The sequence below is a fragment of the Somniosus microcephalus genome, chromosome 20, assembly GCF_052327205.1.
Source record: "Somniosus microcephalus isolate GS21.2 chromosome 20, FLI_Smic_1.0, whole genome shotgun sequence".
NCBI classification, from domain to species: Eukaryota; Metazoa; Chordata; class Chondrichthyes; order Squaliformes; family Somniosidae; genus Somniosus; species Somniosus microcephalus.
The window spans coordinates 69,988,626-70,015,274 of record NC_141006.1 but is presented as its reverse complement, the minus strand read 5'-3'; the positions used below and the strand labels follow the sequence as shown (position 1 = coordinate 70,015,274).

Here is a 26,649-nt window from a genome sequence, read left to right as displayed (position 1 = left end):
ACTTCTCTGGTACTGTACTGAACTGTCAGCCGAGGTTGTGTTCAAGTTCTGGAGTGAAGATCGAATCCACAATATTCTGATTGGAAGCAGGGCAGCTACCACTGAACCAAGCCAACACTCGAGAGTGAGCGGTGTCAAGTTACTGGAGTGTATTGGGTGTCACTCAATCCTGATCCTTCCCTCACTCAACATTGGAGTTGTTTTCCTCAGAAATGATTGCTGTGTGGAAGAGACTTCCACCATAGTGCCCCAAACTCCACTAAAAAGTAAGTTGATTGTTATTTGGCAAGAAATGAGATTGAAGTTGTAGATGACCTCGGGAGCCTACTGTCAACAAGGGCAGACGTCGATGACCAAGTCCAACACTGCCTTCCTCCGTATATTCATGTCATGCACCAAATAGCATACCGCATGTTTAGAACGAGTTAATCATCTCATATTGGGCATGCGGACGATGTGACCCGTCCATCGGAGCTGATCGAGCGTGGTCAAAGCTTCGATGCTGGGGATGTTGGCCTGAGCGAGAACACTGACGTTGGTGCACCTATCCTGCCAATGGATTTGCAGGATCTTGCGGAGGCCTTCGTTCGCCTGAGGAAGAGAGTGTTTGAAGACCAGGACCTCAAACCCGGCACCAAGCTCATGGTCTACAGAGCAGTAGTGATACCCGCCCTCCTCTATGCTTCAGAGACATGGACCATGTACAGCAGGCACCTCAAAGCACTGGAGAGGTACCACCAACGCTGCCTCCGCAAGATCCTGCAAATCCATTGGCAGGATAGGCGCACCAACGTCAGTGTTCTCGCTCAGGCCAACATCCCCAGCATCGAAGCTTTGACCACGCTCGATCAGCTCCGATGGACGGGTCACATCGTCCGCATGCCCGATACGAGATGATTAACTAGTTCTAAACATGCGGTATGCTATTTGGTGCATGACACGAATATACGGAGGAAGCTTGTTTGGAGTATAATTCACCTTTCTCAGGAATTTTGGACTGGGTTAGTTGGAGGTCAGGGCAATGTAATTGTACATGGTACATTGGAGGGATTGGGTTGAATGGTCACTGAGGCCAATTACAGGCAACTGCACATTCATTGAGATGAGCTAACTTAGTGTAGACCATAGATTGAACCTGGGGCCTCCCTAGTCTATAGAGCACAACCACTCGGTGCTTAAACTTGGTGATACATCAGGGGAGTCAAAGAGTTTGTTTTAACTCTTAATGATCATTGTGACCCTTCTATGCTGGCCATCCACAGCATGGTTTGTTGGGTTTCTGTTCACAAGTGTGGTGTTATATTTGACCCTGAAATGAGCTGCCGACCACATATCCGCAGCATAACTAAGACCGCCTATTTCCACCTCCGTAACATCACCCATCTCCGCCCTTGCCTCAGCTCACCCGCTGCTGAAACCCTCATGCATGCCTTTGTTACCTCTAGACTCGACTATTCCAAAGCACTCCTAGGTAGGCTAGGTATTCTGCGGCGAGTGTCTCACCTCCTGACTCCCCAAAGCCTTTCCACCATCTACAAGGCACAACTCAGGAGTGTGATGGAATACTCTCCACTTGCCTGGATGAGTGCGGCTCCAGCAACACTCAAGAAGCTCGACACCATCCAAGACAAAGCAGCCCATTTGACCGGCACCCCATCCACCACCTTAAACGTTCACTCCCTCCACCACCGGCGTACCGTGGCTGCAGTGTGTACCATCTACAAGATGCACTGCAGCAACTCGCCAAAGCTTCTTCGGCAGCACCTCCCAAACCTGCAACCTCTACCACCTAGAAGGACAAGGGCAGCAGGTGCATGGGAACACCACCACCTCCAAGTTCCCCTCCAAGTCACACACCATCGTGACTTGGAAATATATCGCCGTTCCCTCATCATCGCTGGGTCAAAATCCTGGAACTCCCTCTCTAACAGCACTGTGGGAGCACCTTCACCACACGGACTGCAGCGGTTCAAGAAGACGGCTCACCACCACCTTCTCAAGGGCAATTAGGGATGGGCAATAAATCCTGCCCTTGCCAGCGACACCCACATCCCATAAATGAATTTTAAAAAAGCAGACAGATGCTGGCTCCAGGGGCGCTACTTAAAGGGACCATGAGTAATGAGTCGCAGCTGTCAGGTTAGTGCTGTTTCACTGCTGATTAAGTGAGGAGCAGTGTATTAGAAGGCTTTGCTTCAGTAAGAAACGGGTCACTGAACTCTGCCACCTCCTGCAACCAGACCTCCAGCCTCAGATTAGGGCGACCACGGCTCTCTCAGTGGCAGTCAAGGTCACAGTCGCCCTCAATTTCTTCGCCAGTGGATTCTTCCAGTCTGCAACAGGAGATATAGCTAACAGTTCGGGATCCATCGCTGCATCTGGGAGCTCACAGAGTCTACAATCAGAGAAGGGACTACATTTCCTTCCCCATCACCAGAGAGAAGCAGGACAAGCATGCATGTGGCTTTGCCAGGATAGCGGGATTCCCCATGGTGCAGGGCGCCATTGACTGCACCCACGTGGCTTTGTGGGCACTGCATAACAATCCTGAGATCTTCTGTAACCACAAAGGCTACCATTCACTTAATGTGCAGTTGCTGTGCGACCACACACAGTGAATCCTCAATGTGAATGACTGCTATCCTGGCAGCAGCCATGATGCCTTCATCCTGCGTCAGACCAGTGTGCCAGCACTCTTCCAGCCTCCACGTCAAGCTTGCAGCTGGCTGGTCGGAGACAAGGGGTATCCACTCTCCACCTGGCTCATGACTCCCCTCCGCATCCCCAACACTCCTGCCCAGCACTCATATAATGAGAGCCATGCCACCACCAGGAACATCATCGAGCTCAAGCAAAGGTTCCACGGCCTTGACCGCTCGAGAGGAGCCCTCCAGTACTCGGCTGAGCAGGTGTCCCATTTCGTCATGATCTGCTGCATGCTCCACAACTTGACCATCATGAGGGCCCAACCTTTGCCATCAGGGATGGCGGGACTACCTCAGGAGGAGGAAGAGGGAGAGGCGGAGGAGGAGGAGATGGACAGGAGTGAAAGACTTGCGGCGAGGGACTCCTGCCACTTGCTGGGTAGAGCACCGCCTTCCATCTTTCCACAGCGGACACCAACGCCTCCAATGCACAGTCACAGAATCTGCGGGCTCTCTCCCTGAGGCGTGGATCTGCCATCATTACAGCTGCTTGAGTCGTCCGGCTCGTTCTCCTTGACCTGCTGCTGCTGGCTGAGACAGCTACACAGCTAGCAATGATGAGAATGAGGTTCTGCAGCATCAATGAACCTCCCTTTAAGAGCTTGAAAGAGCCTGTGTCAATGATGACTTTTGATTAGACTGCACCTGAAATTGGTCAGCGCTTTGAGTTTAACGCCACTGAATTCGGCCATTAGCATTTGATTTCGTGCTCCAATCCTTTCTTTGTGCAATGCGACTGAATTTTGCGTGCAGTCTGAAGCATTAGCGCCTGGCGCTAATTCTCAATCTTTTCAAAAGTTACCTCCCATTCCTGGGCTATAATGAATTTCTCCCCCTTTCTATTTAAATCAGACAACCGAAAACGTTGCAGATTTAAAGGGACACTGTCTTGTTTGGTAAACTGACCTTTGTTTGGAGAGGGAGAAAAGTCAAAAGAGCCACATTAGTATTGTCATTACATAGTAAGAAATAGGAGCAGGAGTAGGCCATTCGGCCCTTCGAGCCTGCTCCACCATTCAATAAGATCATGGCTGATCTTCTATCTCATCTCCACTTTCCCACCCTATCCTCATATCCCTTGATTCCCCTAATATTCAAAAATCTATCAATCTCTGTCTTGAATATACTCAACGACTGAGCCTCCACAGCCCTCTGGGGTAGAGAATTCCAAAGATTCACCACCCTCTGAGTGAAAATATTACATTTGGCCGCCTCATCCAAATCATTGATGTAGAGTGTGAATAGCTGAGGCCCAAGCACTGATCCTTGCGCTACCCCACAAGTTACAGCCTGCCAGCCTGAAAGTGTTCTGTCTTTTTAATTGAAATAAAACTCGTCAAATACCTTTTGATGAAAAATGAATATTGGGGAGTGACGTGTCCTCAGACTAAAAGTATTTGAAGATCTTTATTTTCCCCTGTGATCGGAGTGCCAGACTGGTATTAGACTGGTATGTGTGAGGTCAAATAACATTTACTATTTAAATGTTTTAATTAATGTAAAGAGCACTTGGATTGACAAGAACATTCTTAAACTTCCCATTGTAAATTGAGTTTGTTTAATGTGACTCACTGACACTTCCCTTCAAAGTTCAATGTGTATATTAGCTTTTCGTATTGTTTTCTACAAAAGTGTTAACATTCAAGATGCTAATGCTTCCCGCTACCCTAAGGCAATAAAATCACAAGATCTTTGCCCCTCACAATAATGTGCTAGTGGAAAATAATCTCTTTGTTTCCAGACATTTGAATACACAAGTAGTATAACTGCAATGCAGGGGGCTGACTGGTTTTCCAAATGGGGCCTTTGTGGGTGTAGACCCTATATATGTCCATGTGATTATACATGGTACAGTGTCAGATGTGTGACTAATGCAGTGCCAATTGCAAAAAAGACAGCAATTCCCCGACCTCTTAATACGAGATCTTTGGAAGCTTTCAAAGCGACACCACTTCCTTTACTACACCACCGAAGGACTACTTGACTACATTACAACAGTGACTGCGCTTCAAACAGTACTTCATTGGCTGTAAAGCGCTTTGGGGCGTCCGGTGGCCGTGAATGGCGCTATAGAAATGCAAGTCTTTCTTCCTTTTTTTTCTGTCAGAATGACTTTTTTGGGGCTTTCCTTTGAACACCTGAAATTGCACTACTTTACGCCCTGTTCCCATGGCACTGTTTCGAAGAAGAGCAGGGGAGTTCTTCTATATTTATGCCTCAATCAACATCACTAAAACATCACTACATCTGGTTATTATCACACTGCTGTTTGTGGGAGCTTGCTGTGCGCAAATTGGTGCCACGTTTCCTACATTACAACAGTGACTCCACTTCAAAAAGTACCTCATTGGCTGTAAAGCGCTTTGGGATGTCCTGAGGTCGTGAAAGACGCTATAGAAATGTAAGTCTTTCTTTCTCTCCCTGTCCCTCTGGGCCATATACTGACTGTAGTCAGCTCTCACCTGTCTCCCACTGCTGCTGTAATACTCCATTTATGTTGGTTTGCTACCATAGAATCATGCAGCACAGGAGGAGGCTATTCGGCCCATCGTGTCTGTGCTGGGTTTTTGTAGAGCTATCCAATTAATACCACTCCCCTGCTCTTTCCCCATAGCCAGGTAAAACAATTTCCCCTTTGAGTATTTATCCAATTCCCTTTTGGAAGTTGCTATTGAATCTGCCTCCACCGCCCTTTTAGGCAGTGCATTTCAGATCAACAACAACAGCAACAACTCATGCCACCATCCTGGCCTCTTCCCGTGAGGTTAGGATGAAGAAGGTACTGGTGGCCCCCCCACCCCCAAACCCCCACCGCCCCCCAGTTAGAATTCCCCACTGGGGCCATAAAGAGGCAGACACCCTGTGGAACTGGGTTCCGTTCAAATTCCTCTTCCTCCAACCTAGATCACCAGAATTTCCACACCAGAAAACAAGAGAAATTTTGGGGTTTCTATCGCTAGGACTGCAGTATCAGCCCTCGCTCTGCACCCAACCCCCACGCCCCCCGTGATTTTCCATCCCCTGCTCAGCATATACTTGGGGTTGTTCTCCTTCATGCAGAGAAGGTTGAGAGGAAATTTGATAGAGGTGTTCAAAATTACGAGGGGTCTAGACAGAGTAGATAGAGAGAAACTGTTCCCATTGGCGGAAGGGTCGAGCAGCAGAGGACACAGATAGAAACATAGAAACACAGAAGATAGGAGCAGGAGTAGGCCATTAGGCCCGGCGAGCCTGCTCCGCCATTCAATGCAACCATGGCTGATCATCCAAATTCAGTACCCTGTCCCTGCCCCATATCCCTTGATCCCATTAGCCTTAAGAAATATATCCAACTCCTTCTTGAATATATTTAATGACTTGGCCTCTACTGCCTTCTGTGGTAGAGAATGCCACAGGTTCACCACTCTCTGGGTGAAGAAATTCCTCCTCATCTCTGTCCTAAATGGCTTACCCCTTATCCTTAGACTGTGACCCCTGGTTCTGGACTCCCCAACCATCGGGAACATCATTCCTGCATCTAGTCTGTCTAGTCCTGTTAGAATTTTATAAGTTTCAATGAGATCCCCTCTCATTCTTCTAAACTCCAGCGAGTACAAGACCAATCGATCCAATCTCTCCTCATACGTCGTTCCTGCCATCCCAGGTATCAGCCTGGTGAATCTTCGCTGCACTCCCTCCATGGCAAGAACATCCTTCCTCAGATAAGGCGACCAAAACTGCACACAATACTCAAGATGTGGTCTCACCAAGGCCCTGTACAACTGCAGCAAGACATCCTTGTTCCTGTACTCAAGCCCTCTCGCTACGAAGGCCAACTTACCATTTGCCTTCTTAACCGTCTGCTGCACCTGCATGCTTACCTTCAGCGACTGGGGCACAAGGATGCCCAGGTCTCTTTGCACTTCCCCTTCTCCCAATCTATTGCCATTCAGATAATAATCTGCCTTCTTGTTTTTGACAACAAAGTGGATAACCTCGCATTTATCCACATTATATTGCATCTGCCATGCTTCTGCCCAATCACCCAACCTGTCCAAATCATATTGGAGTTTCTCAGCATCCTCCTCACAGCACACACGCCCACCCAGCTTTGTGTCATCTGCAAACTTGGAGATATTACATCTAGTTCCCTCGTCCAGATCATTAATATATATTGTGAATAGCTGGGGTCCAAGGACCGATCCCTGCGGTACCCCACTAGTCACTGCCTGCCACTCGGAAAAAGAGCCGTTTATTCCAACTCTTTGCCTTCTGTCCGCCAACCAGTTCGCTATCCAAGTCAATACCTTGCCCCCAATCCCATGTGCCTTAACTTTATACGCTAATCTCTTATGCGGGACCTTATCGAAAGCCTTTTGAAAGTCCAAATAAACCACATCCACTGGTTCTCCCTTATCTATTTTACCAGTTACATCCTCAAAAAATTCCAGTAGATTGGTCAAGCACGATTTACCTTTTGTAAATCCATGTTGATTTTGTCTGATCCTGTCACTGTTTTCCAAGTGCTCTGCTATTGCATCTTTTATAATGGACTCTAGCATTTTCCCTACTACCGATGTCAGGCTTACCGGTCTGTAATTCCCCGTTTTCTCTCTACCACCTTTTTTGAACAGTGGGGTAGCATTCACTACCCGCCAATCCATGGGTACTGTTCCAGAGTCTATCGAATTTTGAAAGATGACCAGTAATGCATCTACTATTTCTAGGGCCACTTCCTTAAGTACCCTAGGATGTAGATTATCAGGCCCTGGGGATTTATTGGCCTTCAATCCCGTCAATTTCTCTAACACCATTTCCCTACAAATACTGATTTCTACCAGTTCCTCCCTTTCATTAGACCCTATGTTCCCCGGCATCACTGGGAGGTTATTTGTGTCCTCCTTTGTGAAGACAGAACCAAAGTATGTATTTAATTGGTCTGCCATTTCTTTGTTCCCCATTACAAATTCCCCTGATTCTGACTGCAAGGGACCTACGCTTGACTTCACCAATCTTTTTCTCTTCACATATCTATAAAAGCTTTTACAGTCAGTTTTTATGTACCCTGCAAGCTTACTCTCATACTCTATTTTCCCCCTCTTAATTAATCCCTTTGTCCTCCTTTGTTGAATCCTAAACTGCTCCCAATCCTCAGGTTTACTGCTTTTTCTGGCCAATTTATATGTCCTCTCCTTGGATCTTATGCTATCCCTAATTTCCCTTGTTAGCCACAGTTGAGTCACCTTTTTTGTTTTATTTTTATGCCAAACTGGGATGAACAAATTCTGTAGTTCATCCATGCGATCTTTGAATGTTTGCCATCGCCTATCCACCGTCAACCATTTGAGTGACATTCCCCAATCAATCCTACCCTACTCACGCCTCATACCATCGTGGTTTCCTTTATTTAAATTCAGGACCTTAATCTCTGAGTCAACGACTTCATTCTCCATCTTAATGAAGAATTCGATCATATTATGATCGCTCCGACCAAGGGACCTCGCACAACAAGATTGCTAATTAATCCTTTCTCGTTACATAATACCCAGTCTAAGATGGCCTGATCTCTAGGTGGTTCCTCAACATATTGGTCCAGGAAACCATCCCGTATACACTCCAGGAATTCCTCCTCCACAGTATTGTTACTAATTTGTTTAGCCCAATCTATATGTAGATTAAAGTCACCCATGATAACTGCTGTGCCCTTATTGCACGCTTCTCTAATTTCCCTTTTAATGCCATCCCCAACCTCCGCATTACTGTTTGGATGTCTATATACCACTCCCACTAACATTTTCTGCCCCTTGGTATTTCTCAGTTCTACCCATACAGATTCCACATCATCAGAGCTAATATCCTTCCTTACAATTGTGTTAATCCCCTCTTTAACCAGCAATGCTACCCCACCTCCTTTTCCTTTTTGCCTATCTTTCCTGAATATTGAGTACCCCTGGATGTTGCGTTCCCGGCCTTGGCCACCCTGGAGCCATGTTTCCGTAATCCCAATCATATCATATGCGTTTACCTCTATTTGTGCAGGTAATTCATCCACTTTATTATGAATGCTCCTCGCATTAAGACACAAAGCCTTCAGGCTTGTTTTTTTAACGCTCTTAGATCTTTTAGAATTATTATTTACTGTGGCCATGTTTGATTTAAACCCTTGATTTCTCTGTCTGCCACTTTTGTTTTTCTCCTTCCTGTCTTTTGCTTTTATCCTTGTTTCCCTTTCCTCTGTCTCCCCGCTCAGGTTCCCAACCTCCTGCCATTTTAGTTTAAACCCTCCCCCAGAGCACTAGCAAACACTCCCCCTAGGACATCGGTCCCGGCCCTGCCCAGGTGCAAACCGTCCATTTTGTACTGGTCCCACCTCCCCCAGAAGCGGTTCTAATGTCCCAGGAATTTGAATCCTTCCCCCTGATACCATTCCTCTAGCCACGTATTCATTTGAAGTATCCTTCTATTTCTACTCTGACTAGCACGTGGCACTGGTAGCAATCCTGAGATTACTACCTTTGAGGTCCTATTTTTTAATTTACCTCCTAACTCCCTATATTCAGCTTTTAGGACCTCATCCTGGTTTTTACCTATATCGTTGGTACCTATATGCACCACGACAACTGGCTGTTCACCCTCCCCTTCCAAAATGTTCTGCAGCCGCTCTGAGACATCCTTGACCCAGATTCAAGGTGATTGACAAAAGAACCAAAGGCGACATGAGGAAAAGCTTTTTTACGCAGCGAGTGGTTTGGACCTGGAATGCACTGCCTGAAAGGGTGGTGGAGGCAGACTCAATCACGGCTTTCAAAAGGGAGCTGGATAGGTATCTGAAGGAAAAACATTTGCTGGGCTACGGGGAAAGGACAGGGGCGTGGGACTAGCTGAAGTGCTCTTGCAGAGAGCCGGCGCAGGCTCGACAGGCCGAATGGCCTCCTTCTGTGCTGTAACCATTCTATGTTTCTACTTCTCTTTGTAGCTCAGTCAAGCTCTCTGGGCTGATGCAATTCAATCCACCCAGAAGGTGCAGCCCTCTGACACTACTGTGAAGCATTTTTAATGCTCAAATGATACACTTACTAGAAAGTATAGAATAATTGTAGTTTTGTATTCCACATTCTCATTCTCACCATTGAAAATGCTAACTGTTAATAGTTAGTTTAATCCTACACCATAAACTCGACAGGAAATTCCAAATGGTCCAACTAAGTTGCATGATTTCAAAAAATGAGCCTTAAAAAAAGCTTGTACCCCACCATTTTAGCCCCCTTCTCTTGACGATGCTGTGTGTCGCTAGGGGTGAGATTCCACAAGAATTGACTGCCCCCGATTACTGCATCTAAGTGGCCATTTTTCACATGTGAGTTCAGGCAATGAGTATTGAAACGTTATTTTATGGTGGCTGGCATTACAGTGAAGCCTAATCCTGTTCTCACTGGGATGGGTGTACTTCTTATACAACCACTTGTTTAAATTGGATCCTGGGAAAGAATAGGATAGGATCAGATCAGCCATGATCTTATTGAATGGCGGAGCAGGCTCGAGGGGCCGATTGGCCGACTCCTGCTCCTATTTCTTATGTTCTTATGTTCTTAAAGAAAGACTTGCATTTCGATAGTGCCTTGCACGACCACTGGACGTCCTAATGTGCTTTACAGCCAAATGAAGCACTTTTGAAGTGTAGTCACTGTTGTAATGTAGGAAATGTGGCAGCCAATTTGCACACAGCAAGCTCCCACAAACAGCAATGTGATAATGACCAGTTAATCTGTTTTAGTGATGTTGATTGAGGGGTAAATATTGGCCCAGGACACTCTGAGATAACTCGCCCTGATTCTATCTTTGAAATAGTGCCTTAGGATCTTTTACATCCACTTGAGCTGGTTTCAGTTTAAAGATGGCACCTCTGACAGTGCCGCACTCCCTCAGCACTGCACTAGAGTGTCGGCCTAGATTTTTGTGCTCAAGTCACTGGAGCAGGACTTGAACCCACGACCTTCAATGACTCAGAGGCGAGGGTGCTACCAAGTGAGCCACGGTGAAAGGGCTAGCAATAATCCAGTGTTTTCCACAACCTCAGAACATCCCAAAGCACTTCACAGCTAATGAAACACCGTTGAAATGTAGTCACTGTTGTGATGTAGGGACATGTGGCAGCCGATTTGCTCACAGCAAGGTCCCACAAACAGAAATGGGATTAATGATGGGATAATCTGTTTTAGTGATGTTGTGTTGAGGGATAAATATTGGCCAGGACACTGGGAGACCTCCCCCGCTTCTTCAAATTTTTCATGGGATATTTTAATGTCCACCCTGAGAAGGTAGACAGGGCCTCAGATTAACATCTTTATCCAAAAGGCAGCACCAACGGCAGCGCTGCACGCTCTAAGTACTGCACTGAACCATCATCCCAGAGTACATACTCAAGTTTCACGGACCGGGACTTGAACCCGTGACCCTTTTGACTTGAAGGAGGTGAGGGAGCTACGACTGAGCCAAAACTAACGCCTTGAGATTGGCATCTGTGAGCTGGCTCCTAGTGTTGCCACTAATAAAGTCAGTTCCCTTCCCCCGACAGCAAAATTGTAGACCCGGGGAAAACTGGGCCTGTGATTGTGCTACCAGGATAAGGGAACCAAATGGAGTGCTGCAAACGTTGAGCGTGGCTCATGAATGCTAATTTCATGGAATTGGAGCTAAACGAACATCAGTATAAAGAGAATAAAAATAAATCAAAACAACTGAAAATGGTGGATATCTGAAACCAAAGCATAAAATGCGGACATATGCAGCAGGCCAAACATCATCCGCAGAGAGAGCATAAGAACATAAGAAATAGGAGCAGGAGTCGGCCATTTGGCCTTTCGAGCCTGCTCTGTCAGTCAGACCTGTTTGGACACCATTCACACCTTTGATTGCTGTGATTATCTCTCTGCCGAGGTGTGATAAAGGGCAGTTAGAAAGATTACCTGTAAGCATCTGGCAGTTTTCTCTGACTATATATGCTGTGCCTATATGCTTCTCTTCACTTCACCTGACGAAGGAGCAGCGCTCCGAAAGCTTGTGATTTCAAATAAAGCTGTTGGACTATAACCTGGTGTTGTGTGACTTCCTACATTTGTCCACCCCAGTCCAACACCGGCATCTCCACATCTTGAATATACTCAACGACTGAGCCTCCACAACCCTCTGGGGTAGAGAATTCCAAAGATTCACCACCCTCTGAGTGAAGAAATTTCATCTCATCTCAGTCCTAAATGGCCGACCCCTTATTCTGAGACTGTGACCCCTGGTTCTAGACTCCCCAGCCAGGGGAAACAACCTCCCTGCATTGACTCTGTCAAGCCCTGTAAGAATTTTATATGTTTCAATGAGATCACCTCTCATTCTTCTAATCTCTAGAGAATTTAGGCCTAGTCTATTCAATCTGCCTCAAAGGACAATCCCCCCATCCCAGGAACCAGTCTGGTGCACCTTTGTTGCACTCCCCCTATGGCAAGTATATCCTTCCTTAGGTAAGGAGGCCAAAACGGTGCACAATAGTCTAGGCGTGGTCTCACCAGGGCGCTATATAATTGCAGTAAGACGTCCTTACCCTTCTACTCTTACATAGAACAAATGCAACTTGACGTATTGGGCAGAATCCTTCCTCAGAACAGTTCTGAAAGGTTCTGCCCAAAATGTTAACCTGTCTTTTCACTGCACAGGTGCGGGTTTAGCTGCTGTGTATTTCCAGCATTTTATGTTTTTGTTGCAGTATAAAGTGGTTTAGCAGAAGTCACTGGATAACAATTAGGAGCGTGAATTCTGGGTAACTTCTCCCCTCCCTAGCCTAGGGCTGCTGAGCAAATAAGTGAGTTGTTGCATTACAGCATAGCCATACCTGGGAACTATCAGTGTTTAGAATAATATCCTGAGGGTGAGGTGTCAGTCTCCTGGACATTCAAATTCCATAAATACACTAGTATGGGTAGTGACTGTATGGAGCAATGGATCCACAAACACTCATCTGGAAACACCACCCCCCCCCGCCCCCCAACCAAACTCTTCTCAATGTTGTGCTCTGCAATGGCCTGGTCAGAAGTCTGCCCAGTGCATAGAAGAATCATAGAAAGTTACAGCACGGAAGGAGGCCATTTCGGCCCATCGTGTCCGCGCCGACCAACAACGAGCTATCCAGCCTAATCCCACTTCCCAGCTCTTGGTCCGTAGCCCTGCTGGTTAAAGCATCCCAAGTGCACCTCCAAGTACTTTTTAAATGTGGTTAGGGTTCCTGCCTCTACTACCCTTTCAGGCAGTGAGTTCCAGACCCCCACAACCCTCTGGGTGCAGTAGTGTGCCTATTGGCTAGAAGAACCCTGGTTTGATTCACAGTCTTTGCTGAGATACCTGGTCTCAGACAGGGCAGCAGCATGGGTGCTACAATCAACAACAGCTTGTATTTATACAGCGCCTTTAATGGAGTAAAACGTCCCAAGGCACTTCACAGGAGCGATTATCAAACAATATTTGACACTGAGCCACATATTAGGACAGATGACCAAAACCTTGGTCAAAGATTGTAAGTTTTAAGGAGCGTCTCAGTGTCTTGAGGAGAGAAGGGCAGTAATGTTTATACTTAGGGACACGTCAGTCATTTACCTGTTTAGTTTGGATTCTGGGAGACACGGCATTCATGTTCTGGCTCCCTTTGTCTACACAGCTTGGTCCAACTTCATTGTCCCAGGGAAAACTGCCTCCTATGATTTTGCCACTGTGAAAAGGGAGCTGGGTTTAGCAGTGCAAAGGCTGGGAGCTCGTGGGTGCCAACCTCCCAGAATTCAAACTAAATGAGGTGGAGACCTGAGTGCTTTATTTCATACATTCCTGGGATGTGGGCATTGCTGGCAAGGCCAGCATTTATTGCCCATCCCTAATTGCCCTTGAGCTACCTTCTTCAATGCAATTGAGTAGCAGAGGGCAGTTAAGAGTCCTGCTGGGGGTCTGGAGTCACATAAGGCCAGACCAACAGATTTCCTTCTCTAAAGGACATTAGTGAACCAGATGGGTTTATTATGACAATCTGGTAGTTTCATGGTCACCATTATTGATACTAACTACTTTTTTTAATTCCTGATTTATCTAATTAATTAAATTCAAATGCCCGAGCTGCCATGGTGGGATTTGAACTCATAGCCTCGGAATTACTCGTCCAGTAACATAGCCACTATGCTACCATACCCCACAGAGGTAGATCCCTGCCTATTCAGCATTTACTCACGAGTATATTCCACTGTGTGGGACAGCAATTGCTTGTTTTACAGCACGGTGCTCGTTGCCACATGATTTTGCTTCCTGGCCAACTGGGCACCAGCCGCCACTGAGGGTTTGTTATTCCACCACGTACCTGCCTTACTTTGATTTCTGACCCGTTAACACACGCAAAAACTGGCTTGGGCAAGAAATGAATAATAAAACTCCACGCACAATGCAGCAGTACGGACATGGCATGGGCTTGTGTCAGTCATGCCTGATGAATGTGGTGCATGCAATTGGGGTGGCAGCCCCAGGATGGATTTACATTGACCATTCACGCTGTACTGATTCAAATTCATTCAGTCAACTACCCTGAAATATGCGGTCTCCTCTACATTGGGGAGACCAAACGCCGATTGGGTGACCGCTTTGCAGAACACCTCCGTTCAGTCCGCAAGCGTGACCCCGAGCTTCCGGTCGCCTGTCACTTTAATTCTCTGCTGCACTCCCACTCTGATCTCTCCGTCCTTGGCCTCTTGCATTGTTCCAACGAAGCTCAACGTAAGCTCGAGGAACAGCACCTCATCTTTCAATTAGGTGCTTTACAGCCTTCTGGACTCAACATCGAGTTCAACAATTTCAGACCAGAACCTCGGCCCCATATTTTTTTAAAAATTTTCCCCTTGTTTTCTCACACAGTTGATGATTCTGCCATCGCCATTCACAACTCATCTAGAGTCATCTTTTGTTTCTTAACTTGTCCAATTACCTCTCTTTTTGCCTTGCACCATCATCCCTTTTGTCTCTTAATCTCTCCTGCCTTCCAGCCTATCACAGACCTTCCCTTTGTTCTCTCCTCCCCTCCCCCCTCTCCCGGCCCCTGCTTAAAAATCTGATACATCTCTAACCTTTTCCAATTCTGACGAAGGGTCCTCGACCCGAAACATTGGGCAGGATTTTCATTGGGCCGTGGAGGTGGGATTGGAGGCATGTGGGGGGTTAAAACCTCGAAATCGGGGGGGCACGAACCCATCCCGCCCCCAACCCGCCTCCATGCCAGTTTCAAAGGAGGCGGGTACCCGACCCGCACTGGGATCCGCCTCCCCGAGGCGGGAAGGGGATTAGTGCCAATTAACTGCCTGTTAACAGGTAGTTAACAGGCAGTTTTTAGCCTAATCCCTATTTTTATTCCTGAAGTGTGGGATTCCCGATGGCTCCAAACCACGCCAAGTTAGCGAGGTGGACCGTCGGGCTGAACAGCTTGGAGGGTTCGAGATGTCCGGTGTTCAGGTGAGTGATGGGTGCATGAGTGCAGAGGTAAGTGTGTTTGGTGTGTGTAAAGTGTTTAAAGAAGTTTTACTTACCTTTACAGCCTTCCTTCCTTCAGGTCTCGGGACTCCCTCATCTCACCGGCACAGAAAGCAGAATGGCCGCGAGCTGTCAAAAGTTGCAGCATTCAGCTTTCTGTTCCGGAGAGATCTCTAAATCAGCCTGAAAGGAAGGAATTAACTTAGAGTACAGATTGTCAGTGTTTGACAGCTTCAAACAGCTGTCAAACGCTAATATTTCATCTGTCAAAAGCTCTTGACAGATGAAATGTCAATCTGTGACGTCACCTGTTGCCGGGTGGCCCTTAATTGGCCTGCTGGGCCTGCTGGGCGGGCTCAACAAAGTCAATCAAGTGAAAATCGTGTGGGTTGGCCACAACTCGATGGAGACGGGACTACAACCCCGAAAGTTGTAGTCCCGTCTCCTACACGCTTCCAGTATCAAAATCCAGCCCATTGACTCTATTTCTCTCTCTCCTCGACCCGCTGAGCGTTTCCAGCACTTTCTGTTGTTATTTCAGATTTCCAGCACCCACAGTATTTTGCTATTGTACCCTGAAATATAATTGTGTGTTAATGTGGGGGAATGAGGTGCTGGCAATATTCACATTAAAGGAAAAGGAAACTTCTGGATTAATAATTACTGTAAGTGTTCAGTACCCACCCCTAGATGAGACATGGCAGAGGTCCATTCCAGTGACATTATCAATCGGAGCAGTGGATTGTGGATCTTACACTCTCATTCATGTCACTGAAGCAAGAGCATCCCATTCGTCAGTGAGCTCCTACACAAAATGTCTGAAGACAGGAAACGTCTACAGTTCGAACTCATTAAACATGGTAACGAGGAGCATTGTGTGTGGATTTAGCAGTGTAAACGGATTGGACATCTTTGTTGTACTATTTATATGTAATATACAGTAAGGCTTCGATTCAGGGGACAATGTTTTCAAACGTCCCATTCTAACGAAGGATTCTACTATTCAGCAATGACTTTTTGGGTTTTGGATTGAAATTTTGTAGAATTCCAGTTATTAGCTCTGTAATCTCCTCCAGCCCCACAACCCTCGAAGTATCTGCGCTCCTCTAATTCTGCCCTCTTGAGCCTCCCTGATTTTAATCGCTCCACCATTGGTGGCCGTGCCTTCAGCTGCCGAGGCCCTATGCTCTGGAATTCCCTCCCTAAACCTCTCCACCTCGCTACCTCTCTCTCCTCCTTTAAGACGCTCCTTAAAACCTACCTCTTTGACCAAACTTTTGGTCACCTGCCCTAATATCTCCTTATGTGGCTTGGTGTCAAATTTTGTTTGATAATGTTCCTGTGAAGCACCTTGGGATGTTTCACTACATTAAAAGGTGCTATATAAATACGAGTTGTTGTTGTTGTATTAGTGACTTCATGGGGTGTATTACTGATGGACAAGTTTATTTTAACTGGGAGCCAATTTTTTTTAAAGACATGGTATAAAATACAAAGCAGCACCATACAGTACTGTATCATACTACATTAGAGACCAGCACTAGTACTGTACAACACAGCGAGCAGATCAACACAGTAGCACTCTACAACACTACAAATGTGTACCTGGACATTTGGTGCGAGCAGGTTTGGGCTGAGTTGGTACTCCCAATGCTAACACCATGCAATGGTTTTGTCATCAGCTACTCCCTGTAGCAAGCTAGTCCATTGTCCATTAGCTGAGCATCAGTTGGTAGCCCTCCTTGCCTTTGAATCAGATGGTTGGTTGTGGGTTCAAATCCCACTCCAGAGACTTGAGTGTAAGAATCTAGGTTTATACTCCAGTGCAGTACTGAGGGAGTGCTGCATTGTTGGAGGTGCTGTCTTTCAGATGGGATGTTAGGGTGGATGCAATGGTGCTATTTTGAAGAAGAGCAGGGGAGTTCTCCCTGGTGTGCTGGCCAATATTTATCCTTCAATCATCATCACTAAAACAGATTATCTGGTCATTATCACATTGCTGTTTGTGGGAGCTTGCTGTGCACAAATTGGCTGCTGCGTTTCCTACATTACAATGACTATACTTCAAAAAGTACTTCATTGGCTGTAAAGCGCTTTGGGATGACTGGTGATCATGAAAGGAGCTTTATAAATGCAAGCCTTATTCTTATTTAACTCTCTGCTAAAGACATTTTTCCTCATTCGCACCTCACTCTTTTAGTGACAAATTTAAATTGTTGCCGCCTGACACTGACGCCCCAGCCAGAGAAAATAGTCTGTCCCTACTAACCCTAATAAATCCCTTCAGAATTTTAAAAACCTCTGATAAATTTCCTCTTAGCCTTCTCTGCCCCAGTGGAAATCGTCTCAATTGCTCAAGTCTCTCCTTGTGTAAATATCGTTTCTCACCCCTGCTTTTGTCACTGGGGTGCAATATATTATTGAGCCAAAGCAAAGTATTTGAGGTAAATTTTTCTCTTCAGCGCTGGGGCAGAAGAGCTTGCTGGGGTGCAAGCCCCCTCTCTCATAAAATTGGACCCAAGGTGCTCATAATTTTCAGTCCGTTAATTTTAATGTACAGAATGTCGTGGACAGCTCATGTTCTATTGAGCAATAAAGTCTCCGTCACACCAAGCTCTAGAATTCTGGTGCTGAAGAGAAACGCTTGCATCTTTGTGCCTTTAAATTATTTGAAATTGACCAAAAGAAATAAATATGGTACTGTCTCTTTAAAAAAAAAAATCCATTGTCACTGCCTAGGGCTTTCAGTTGGAGGGAAGATATTATTTCACAGGATTACCTCACTGCAATCATAGTGCTACCATGTGTAGAATGCAAATGAGTGACTTCACATTGCCTGCCAATATACTTGCCATAAAGCTCAACACTCGAACAGTTCCTGATCTTTGTAAAGTGTGACCATGTTTCCCCCCCCCCCCCCTTTATTGCCAAGGCCATATTGCTGGAATTTGTGAGAATGTATGAACAGAGATTGGGTCGATTAGGCTTATATTCGCTAGAGTTTAGAAGAATGAGAGGGGGTCTCATTGAAACTTATAAAATTCTAACAGGACTAGACAGACTAGATGCAGGAAGGATGTTCCTGATGGCGGGGGAGTCCAGAACCAGGGGTCACAGTCTAAGGATAAGGGGTAAGCCATTTAGGACTGAGATGAGGAGGAATTTCTTCACCCAGAGAGTGGTGAACCTGTGGAATTCTCTACCACAGAAGGCAGTTGAGGCCAATTCATTAAATATATTCAAGAAGGAGTTAGATATATTTCTTAAGGCTAAAGGGATCAAGGGATATGGGGAGAAAGCAGGGACAGGGTACTGAATTTGGATGATCAGCCACGATCTCATTAAATGGTGGAACAGGCTCGAGGGGCCAAATGGCCTACTCCTGCTCCTATCTTCTATGTTTCTATGTTTGAGACATTGGACGGCGTTACATTTTAAAGTGAAACCCGGAGGAAGGATTGCACTTCCTTTACAATATACAGCAACTGACTTGAGATAGGTAACACTTGATAGGTCTGACTGCACTTCTCACAACTTTCCACATGTCTTCAACCTACCAGGGTGGGTTAAATATTTGGTCTTCCTTAAATTTTCTCTCGGGTTTAGCAGTGCTGGTTACCCTCAAGCATAGTCCCTGTGTCACGTTCAGGAATGCGCCTGAACTGCCCAATATCGTATCATATGATAGCATAACCTGGGGGCCCAACAATAGTGCCCCATTGTGATCTGAATTGGATATCATACTTACTCTCTGGCCCATACAATGGCACTGCCGTTGCTGATTTCCCCACCACCCTGGGGTCACCATTCTCCAGAATCTTAACTGAACCAGCCATTATCAACACTGAAGCAACAAGAGTTGAGGCTGGATACTCTGCAATGAGTGGCTGGTCTCCTAATCCCTCGAAGTCGCTCCACCATCTACAAAGCTTAAGTCAGGAGTGTGATGGATTTTAAAAAAATTTGTTCCTGGGATGTGTCCAGCATTTATTGCTCATCCCTAATTGCCCTCGAGAAGGTGGTGGTGGGCCGCCTTCTTGAACCGCTGCAGTCTGTGTGGTGAAGGTGCTGCCACAGTGCTGTTCTGGAGGGAGTTCCAGGATTTTGACCCAGCGACAATGAAGGAATGCCGATAACGGTGTGAAACTTGGAGGGGAACTCAGAGGTGGTGGTGTTCCCATGCGCCTGTTGCCCTTGCCCTTCTAGGTGGACGAGGTCGCGGATTTGGGTGGTGCTGTTGAAGAAGCCTTGGCAAGTTGCTGCAGTGCATCTTGTAGATGGTGCACACTGCAGCCACGGTACGCCGGTGGTGGAGGGGGTGAATGTTTAAGGTGGTGGATGGGGTGCCAATCAAGCGGGCTGCTTTGTCGTGGATGGTGTTAAGCTTCTTGAGTGTTGTTGGAGCTGCACTCATCCAGGCAAGTGGAGAGTATTCCATCACACTCCTGACTTGTGCCTTGTAGATGGTGGAAAGGCTTTGGGGAGTCAGGAGGTGAGTCACTCATCACAGAATACCCAGCCTCTGACCTGCTCTTGTTGCCACAGTATTTATGTGGCTGGTCCAGTTAAGTTTCTGGTCTGGGTGGGTGCAGCTATAACAACACTCAAGATGCTCGACAGCATCCAGGATAGAAAACTGTGCTCAATTGGCAGTCCTGCCACTAAACTCAGTATCAACCTCCCAAATCACCGGCACACTGTGACTGCTGTACGCACTGTCTACAGGATGCACTGTAGCAACTCCCAGTCCCCAACTACCAAGTAGGACACGAACATGAAAGAGCATGAGAACGCTACTACCCAGAAGTTCACCTCCAAGTGATGCATCATCCTGACTTGGACTCATCGAGCCATTCCTCCATCACTGAGTCAGTGTACCGGAATTCCCTGCCTAGCACTAGAGTGGGAACGCCATCACCAGCAGAGCTTCAGCAGTTCAATAAAGCAACCTCCCACCATCTGCTTTGGACAATTAAGGATTTACTAATAAATGTGCCGCCACATCCCAAGAACAGATTTTTTAAAAATAAAGAATTATCTTGCGAACAGGGTTCTGGAAAACTGCCAGCATCTATGAGACCAATCCCCAGCAGAAGTAGACATCTTCTGGAGTGGAGAAGAGGACATTGGATAAAGCAGAGTATATACTGCATTCTGTGCTCCTGTGCTTGAGTTAGGGCCAAAGTGCTGATATCCTTCTGCATTATTTTAGACTTGGACTCAACATAAACAACGTGATAGGTCTGGTTCAAAATCGATGAAAAGTTCAGACTTGACTTGCAGCTTGCTTGGATAGAACCCCCAGCTTCAGATCCAGGTGCTAGTTACAGTCCAATACCTTTATAGTTATCTTGAATTGCACAGTGAACGTTCTTGCAGGTACAAAAGTGGCATAATTCAGCAGCATTTACCTATTTTTAAAAATTCATTCACAGCATTTATTGCCCATCCCTAATTGCCCTTGAGAAGGTGGTGGTGAGCTGCCTTCTTGAACCGCTGCAGTCCGTGTGGTGAAGGTACTCCCACAGTGTTGTTAGGGAGGGAGTTCCAGGATTTTGACCCAGTGTTGGGGTTGGATCAACTGTTTGCTGGATGCGATTTGGTATATTTGTAACAATGTAAATGAGGTCTATAAAGCGGTATGTAATCGGAACAGAATCACACACAGCAACGTTTCAGTAGTAAATACTGGATTTTATTCAGAATAATAAGCTTGTAGTCTAACTGGCAGGTAAATGATTAGGAAAAGCATTGTACTGGGAAGCTTAACGTAATCTTCACTGTCAGTCGCAGATACTCAGCAGGTTTGCATATTTCCAAAAAAGGGACGACAAAGTCTGTCTGCAGGAGCTAGAAAAAAGAAAAAAATAATGACGTTATCTTGAATAAAGCAGGGTTTAACTTGAAGTATGATATCTCCAAGAGGCTGTGAACCACCAGGGCATCAGATGCATTAATAACTTTTTAATATCCTTCTTCCGGTCCTGTCATTGTTGAGTATCCACGTGCTTCGCAGTGCTTGTGATCTTTACCCACTGATGTCACCCCTTTCACAGCCCAGTGAGCAGGAAATGTTCCAGACGGCAAACAAAATCTTTGTCCTTATCCACCAGTCCCTCCACAGCCTCGCCCTTTTCCACCTCCGCAATCATCTCCAGTCCTACATGGCAGTGCGCGCCATGCCCTCTTCCAACTCTGGCCTCTCCCTGCCCACTTCGCTTCACATTCAGTCATCGAGACCTCACTTCATCTTGGCCTCATATTCTGGAACGCTTTCCTTAAATCCCTCCACTTTGTGGCCTCTCATCACATACCTCAACAACAACAACTTGTATTTATATCATGCCTTTAATATAGTAAAACGTCCCAAGGTGCTGCACAAACATAACTCCTCAAACATAACTCTTTGATAATTGCCTTTGGTCACCTCCTGCAACTCTTCCCCCTTCACCGGTGACTGGTTTAACCTCCCCCACGGGATTAAACCATCACATGCACGAAGTGCGGCCTTAACCCGCCGCGCACACGGCCGTTGCCATTTTTACCGCGGTGTATATCGTGGGGCCAGAGTGTCTCGTCATGGAGAGGCAGGGTGCTTAATTAACATATTTAAACCGGGCTCCCCCAGTGCAATTGGGAGCCCGGTTTAAAGTTCACAGCGGCTGCGCGGGTTTCCCAGGGCTCGGGAAACCCGGCAGCGAAAGGGAGGCGGGAGCTGCCGGCTCCACGAGGCATGAGCCTTTTCTAGCACTCCTTGTGAGCCAGGAGGAGCAGGACTGCTCCCACCACCCCCCGCACCCCCCACCGGACCCTCAAGAAACCCTTTGGCCTCTCCCTAGCCCTGATTATCGACCCCCTCTCCCCCCGCTCGATCGGCGAACCCACCACGCCATGGTGTCCGATCTTCCACCCCCACCTCCGGTCACGATGGCTGACAGCTCCCCCCCACCCCACCGCGGATTGATGGGGACTGCCCTCAAGCTCCTGCTGCTGGTTTGCCCTTCCAGCCGCCGGCGAGACTTTCAATTTTGCCGTCTGCTGGGCAGGAAACAGATCCAAAAGATGATAATGAGGTCCTGCCATTCCGTCCCAGGCCTTGCCGGGTTCTTCGACCGTTTTCCGCCTCCCCCACACCCTCCCCGTCTTCCCGCAAATATCGGCGCTAACGATTCTGCTGTTGGGATAAGGGAGCTGGTTTTAACAATATAAGCAGGTGGTGGGGTTCATGGACATCAGTCCCGTATGATCCAAAGTACAGAAACACCAAATGTAAAAGTACCTCAACAGTTGCACGGGAAGTCACCAGGAATTTTCTGAACTGAACAAATGTAAACAATAAATCTGCATAACAGACGAGAGGTGGTTTAGATGATGTAAATTTCTGAAGCTTCAGTCTCACTTCTTACATCATCGGAATCATTTCATTGTGTAAATCCCTGTGACTTTCCCTCACTCTTTGGGTCCAGTTGAATTATAATGAATGTATAATTGATCTGCCACGATAGTTTATGCCTGGATCAGGATCTCTATCGATTGCTCATTAGAAACAAATGCTTAATTTGTACCTCGGCTCATTTAATCATATGTATTCCAACTGAATATATATCCGCGCCGTTCATTAGACAAAGTGCCATCTTTTACATGAAGTAATGTTCAGTTAATGAAAGATGACTGACAGGTGCAGCATTGACAAATGTCAGTTTGCTGAACAATGTGAAAGCAGATAATTATGGAGCATTTTATAAGTACATGAAATACCGCAACACAAGAAGGATTGCAGTCCTTCCTCTGTGAATGATCGGACTGTAGCCTTGCTTGGCACAGTAAGGATGAACTTTGTAAGTCTTTAGAAGTAAAGCCAGGCTAACGAGGTATAGGTTACCTGGGATCCTTTGGTAAGTCGGAATGGTGTACATGCTATGAGAGGGTTGGTAAAAAAAGAAAGACTTGCACTTATATAGCGCCTTTCACGACCACCGGACACCCCCAAAGTGCTTTACAGCCAATGAAATACTTTTATTTTGAAGTGTAGTCACTGTTGTAATTTAGGAAACGCAGCAGCCAATTTGCACACAGCAAGCTCCTACAAACAGCAATGTGATAATTTACAGATAATCTGTTTTAATGATGCTGATCGAGGGATAAATATTGGCCCCAGGACACTCTTGCTTTGAAATAGTGGCATGGAATATTTTATGTCCACCTGAGAGAGCAGACGGGGCCTCGGTTTAATGTCTCATCCGAGAGATGGCACCTCCGACAGTGCAGCACTCCCTCAGCACTGCACAGGAGTGTCAGCCTAGATTGTTGTGCTCAAGTCTCTGGAGTGGGACTTGAACCCACAACCCTCTGACTCAGCGGCGAGGGTGATACCAACTGACTCAGTAAAAGCTGTGGAAGTTCATGTCCCGGGCTCAAGAACAATAAAAATGTACTGTTCAGTTTCTATGGTCTTTAGAAAACCAAAAGTTACATGTTCTCTTCAGGAACCTTACTCTGACATCAAAGTTAGAATTCAGTGCCTATTGTTGCTCCATATTAAGTGTTCCTCCTTCCAATACACAGGTAGGAGTTAAAGAGGCCAAACTGTTAAAATATTCCCAGCATCATCCATTATGAAAATAGTCAAGATTTCCCACAGGAAGTCAGTTTTAATATTTTGTGGTTTATATACACTCGCCACTGACCTTTTGCTCCAGGTTACTATCAACTGAAAAGCACGAGCTCTGGGGTTAAAGGGCAGAGGTCAGCTGCCTGAGTACACATACTGTGGCTTTAAAAATTAACCGGCACTGGGAAAACCTGGCTACTTTCAAAAAGGACAAGCTATTTTTTTTAGATAATTTGTTTTGTATTTCTCCCCACATCACATCTGAAAGGTGTACTTGCAGAAAGACTGAGGGAACTGCACCTTTAACTAATGTTTAATTTAACATCTGATTGCCTTAACCGCGACACTGTTTTCGACGTGAGTGTCCTCAACTCCATCCCGCAGCATGCTACCCGCCACCATCTCAGCACAACCCCAGCCCGGCATGAGGTTGAAAAGGCCATCCGACAACTGAAGAACAACAAGGCCTCAGGAGCAGATGGAATCCCCGCCGAGGCACTAAAGCATGGCGGAGAAGCACTACTGGTGCGAATTCATGAACTCATTTATCTGGAAGGAGGAGAGCATGCCAGGGGATCTCAGCGATGCCGTAATTGTGACCATCTTCAAGAAAGGTGACAAGTCTGATTGCGGTAATTACAGAGGAGCTTCCCTGCTGTCTGCCACAGGGAAAGTCATCACAAGAATCCTCCTCAATCGCCTTCTCCCAGTGGCTGAAGAGCTCCTCCCAGAGTCGCAATGTGGATTCCGCCCACTAAGGGGCACAATGGACATGATCTTCACCGCACGTCAAGTACAAGAGAAATGCAGGCAACAGCACCTACCGCTGTACATGGCCTTCTTTGATCTCACAAAGGCCTTCGACACTGTCAACCGTGAGGGATTATGGAGTGTCCTCCTCAAATTCGGCAGCCCTCAAAAGTTTGTCACTATCCTCCGCCTGCTTCACGACGACATGCAAGCCGTGATCCTGATCAACGATTCCACCACAGACCCAATTCACGTATGAACCGGGGTCAAGGAAGGCTGTGTCATCGCACCAACGCTCTTCTCGATCTTCCTTGCTGCAATGCTCCATCTCACCCTCAGTAAGCTCCCCGCTGGAGTGGAGCTAATTTACAGAACAAACAGGAAACTGCTCAACCTCCGTCGCCTCCAGTCCAGATCCAAGGTCGTCTCATCCTCTGTCGTTGAATTACAGTATGCAGACGGCGCTTGCGTCTGCGCTCAATCGGACGTTGAACTCCAAACCATCGCCAACACCTTCACCGAAGCGTACGAGAGCATGGGCCTTACACTAAACATCCGTAAGACAAAGGTCCTCTACCAACCTGCCCCCGCCACACCGTACTGCCCCCTGATTATCAAAATCAACGACAAGGACACCCTCAAAGCCTCCTTGAAAAAGTGTAACATCCCCACCGACACCTGGGAATCCCTGGCCCAAGACCACACAAAGTGGAGGAGAAGCACCCGGGAAGGCGCCGGACACCTCGAGTCTCTTCGCCGGGAGCAAGCGGAAGCCAAGCGCAGGCAGCGCAAGGAGCGCACGTCAACCCAAGCACCCCACCCACCCGCCCCTTCAACCACCGTCTGCCCCACCTGTGACAGAGACTGTAGGTCCCGCATTGGACTCATCAGTCACCTGCGAGCTCATTTTTAATGTGGAAGCAAGTCATCCTCGGTTCCGAGGGACTGCCTAAGAAGAAGAATTTAACATCTGATTGCAATTACTGCAAGCCTGGTTTTATGTTTATCATGTTTGCACTTTGAACCTGGCTTTATAGTCAGACCATCCAATTCCCATCAAATCCTTTCTCCTTTCCCAATGTTATCTATTCTGAAATGTTAAGTAATCTGCATTAAGTGGCCCACCTATTCTATACTACCCACATCAAACACTAACGAACATAAACTTGGCATCTGCACACGGTCTTGTCCACACCCAGTGTTGAGGGATTTTTATTTGATTACAGGAGAATGATGTTCAAAGGGAGATCTCCAACCTCCAAACATCACTTTCCCCTTTTTACTGCAGCTGACATGCTCATTATCTCTATCTCTGAAGGGCTGGAGGTACGGAGTTCATTTTGTTTGTATTATAGTGTGTCATTGGCGGCAGTATTGTGATCCTTCAGCCGATAACACACCATTAATGTAAAAGTACCTCTGTTTAGAATGGGAGGAGCCTTTTTAAAACTCAGTGGTCAAAGTCATTATGACTTTGACTTAATTACCTTTTACTTATTTTTTTCAGTATAGGACTGCTGATTATTTTTCTCTCTCTTAGGAAACGCCTTTACATGACCATGGATGTGTGGACCATATCGCAACAACTTGCAGGACAACCTAGAAAACTAACAAGCTGACAACTCAAAAACAACCCTGAATATAGACCCATGACATGTAAAATCAAGTAATTACATTGAAAGTGCAGCTACAGGCTAGTAACTTGAGATGTGGGTCTACCCAACATTCCTTCATTTTTATTGGAGGAATAAAGCATAAAAGAAAGATGGACTTGCATTTATATAGCGCCTTTCACGACCACCGGACGTCCGAAAGCGCTTTACAACCAATGAAGTACTTTTTGAAGTGTGGTCACTTCAAGGAAACGCGGCAGCCAATTTGCACACAGCAAGCTCCCACAAACAGCAATGTGATGATGACCAGATCATCTGTTTTAATGATGTTGATTGAGGGATAAATATTGCCCAGGACACCGGGGAGAACTCCCCTGCTCTTCTTCAAAATTTTGCCATGGGATCTTTTACGCCCACCTGAGAGAGCCTCAGTTTAACGGGGCCTCGGTTT

General features: G+C 46.5%; 1 protein-coding gene and 1 long non-coding RNA gene across 3 annotated transcripts in view; one reads left to right on the top strand and one right to left on the bottom strand.

Annotated features, from left to right (window-relative positions):
- LOC147103392 (uncharacterized) overlaps positions 1 to 26,649 on the top strand; it is a 59,526-nt gene that overhangs the window by 9,116 nt on the left and 23,761 nt on the right. The window contains exon 2 of the long non-coding RNA XR_015072949.1: positions 26,126 to 26,251. This is a non-coding gene — a long non-coding RNA (uncharacterized LOC147103392). The remainder of the gene's footprint in view (positions 1 to 26,125; positions 26,252 to 26,649) is intronic.
- LOC147103388 (uncharacterized) overlaps positions 20,898 to 26,649 on the bottom strand; it is a 465,903-nt gene continuing 460,151 nt past the window's right edge. For both annotated transcript variants that reach the window (XM_085962945.1, XM_085962947.1), the window contains exon 5: positions 20,898 to 21,074. The gene's annotated coding sequence lies outside the window, so the exon portion shown is untranslated. The remainder of the gene's footprint in view (positions 21,075 to 26,649) is intronic.